The 2940-nt window shown below is 36.9% G+C and overlaps 1 pseudogene; it reads left to right on the top strand.

Annotated features, from left to right (window-relative positions):
- Nucleotides 1-208: 208 nt before the first annotated feature.
- LOC120598411 (uncharacterized) lies at nt 209-324 on the top strand (annotated as a pseudogene).
- The last annotated feature ends 2616 nt before the right edge of the window (nt 325-2940 follow it).

The following is a 2940-nucleotide window of genomic DNA, read 5'->3' as shown; positions in this document are numbered from 1 at the left end:
TTAGGAATAATATCAGAGAGTTTATCGCCTATGTTTCCTTCTAGGAGTTTTATGGTTTGGGGTCTTATATTTAAGTCTTTAATCCATTTTGAGTTTATTCTTGTGTAAGAAAATGGTCTAGGATGTGATTCCATAGTGTAGCGATTAGCATGTCTGCTTTACATGCAGAAGGTCCTGGGTTTATGCCCCAGTGGAGCCATGATCCATGGTCTATGGCCATACCACCCTGAACGAGCCCAATGTCTGATCTTGGAAGCTTAGCAGGGTTGGGCCTGGTTAGTACTTAAATGGGAGACCACCTAGGAAGACCAGGTGCTGTAGGCATAAATAATAATAAATAATTTAAAAAAAAAGAAAATGGTCTATTATTTTTTTGCATGGATCTGTCCAGTTTTTCAAAAACGAATTATTGAATAAGCTGTTTTTATCCAATTGTATATTCTTGCCTCCATTGTCATAGATTAGTTGACCATAAAGGTGTGAGTTTATTTCTGGGCTCTCTATTTTGTTTCATTGTTCTATGTGTCTGTTTTTATGCCAGTACCATGCTGTTTTGATTACTATAGCCTTGTAGTATTGTTTAATATCTGGTAGCATGGCACCTCCAACTTTGTTCTTTTTTCTTGAGATTGAATACAAGTGGCAAAAGTGGACATTCTCATCTTGTTCTTGTTCCTGGTCTTTTTCTTTGTGTGGGGGGGGTGATATTGGTTAATAAAATTATATAGGTTTCAAGTGTACAATTCAATAATTGTTCCTGGTCTTAAGGAAATGCTTTTAGCTTTTTCGCCATTGAGTATGATGTTAGCTCTGCATTGGTCATATATGGTCTTTATTAGGTTGAAGTATGTTCCCTCTAGTCCCACTTTGCTGAACGTTTTTATTATAAATTAATGCTGGATTTTGTCAAATGCTTTTTCTGCGTCTATTGATATGATCGTATGATTTTTATCTTCATTTGGTTTATGTGGTGTATCACATTAATTGATTTGCAGATGGTGAACCAACCTTGCAATTTGCTTCCTTGTCTCAAATGCAATCTCTACAGGAGGCTCAGTGGGGCTACCTCAGGTTCATTAAATATAATCTCCTTATGGGAAGGAATGTCATCTATCTTGTTCACTGTTGTTCTCAGTATATAGAATAATACCTCAAATATCATACAAGCTCAATAAATGTTCACTGACCGATAAACTCTTTGTTCTTCACAGCCCCACACAGTCATCTCTAATCTACTTCTATGCCTTAATAGAGTGGAGAATTTCTGTTAGCCTATTGTTATCCAAAACTCTGGCCATGAAGCAGAAATGAGTCTTCTATTTCCTACAACTTATCTGGAGGTTTATGGCACTCACCACACACAATTGTGTTCTCACTGAATTCCCTAGAATATATGTTGGGTATCACAAGTCATTCCACTACTGAATCCCAATAAACTTGGTCTCTGCTTTCTCTTTGAAAGGTGGCACTTTCAAAAACTGCAGAAATACAACCCCCAAAGTATTTAGCAGTAACACAAACCTTTATAGACTGTTTCTTAAGGAGGTGGAATGGGGGCAAGTGTGGGGTAATGTGATGGCTATTGCACATAGTAAAACTTGCCAAAATTCTTCTTTAGATATCTTGCTTGACAAAGTTTATTCATCATAGCATCTGCTCATCCCACATTCTTTCCCCCCTACAAATCTCCAGTTTTCTTAACTCACTCTAGACCTATTATCCCTATCCCCTCACTTCTCTTAGCAGTAACACTCCTCCTCCCACCTCTAGAGCTTTTCTCTGTATTTTACCTTTGTGTACCTTCAAGTCTCCTCTCTTTATAAGAAAGACCCTAAAAGCTGTGACTTCAGATCCAGAAGCTGACATGTAAGACACGCTGATTACAACCATATGCTATGTAAATATCTTTGAGAATTGTGCTCCTGCCACCTAAAAATATGAAGAGAATTTGGAAAGCAGTTAGTCGAATCTAATCTAATGAACAAGAGGCCTGGTTGGTGATGATTGGGAGGTGGTCATAGGCTCAAGTCAGGCTTGAAATTTGCCAAGATATAATTTGAATCCAGGGACAGTGAATCTCAAGACTGTCCCATTAATAGGGCATGGATTTGAATTTTCTATTGGCATGGAAACTATAAAAAGGGTTAAACTTATTTTTTTCACAGTTTTGAGTAAAGTAACCTGGAGGGCTGATGATCTAGACCCTATGCTTCAGACAAAATATCTGTTCTATATACAATATCAGTCTACCCATACCATAAAGCCAAGGTGCTTGGCACAGTGTAGAAGAAACTGCTAGTTGCCAACATTCAATCTGTTTTTATTTAGATTGTCCACCCATTCCCTTGAAGATAGGAGTGGCCATCTGACTACATTCCAAATAATGATATGTAGGCAGAAGTTGTTGGGTGGTACTTCTGGAAAACCTCTGACTCAACATGAAGGTCTTCCTGTTCTTTATTCTTCCTACCTCGAATGGAAATGCTATAACTGCAACTTTGAGGCAACCATTAGGATGCAAGCCATGAGCTAAAGGTGATAACAAAAAAAGCTAGAAGAAGCCCAGAACATTGAAAAGGACAAAAATGTCAAATTCAGTAGAAGGAAGATAATATCACACAGTGGAACTTGAAATGGCAAGGACCCTGCGGGACCCAACCAGATTTTGCAAAGATCAAATCTTTACAAAGATTCGATCTTTGCAGGAATAAACATCTTTTAGGTAAAGAAAAACAAATTTCTAATATTTTTAAGCCATTATCGTTCAGGTTTCTGTAACTAGCTATTAATCAAATTCTTAACATTTAACAAATCCAAATTACATTGATTCAACCGATAAGGGGTTTTAGTGCAATAAAGAGAGAAATTTAAAAATCAATATAATAAAGAAAACACATATTACTATTTCTCTACCATTTGAGAAATAATCTTTGTATATTT

Source organism: Pteropus medius, unplaced genomic scaffold (assembly GCF_902729225.1).
Source record: "Pteropus medius unplaced genomic scaffold, Ma_sr-lr_union100, whole genome shotgun sequence".
Lineage (NCBI taxonomy): Eukaryota > Metazoa > Chordata > Mammalia > Chiroptera > Pteropodidae > Pteropus > Pteropus medius.
This window is presented reverse-complemented; position numbering and strand designations above follow the sequence as displayed.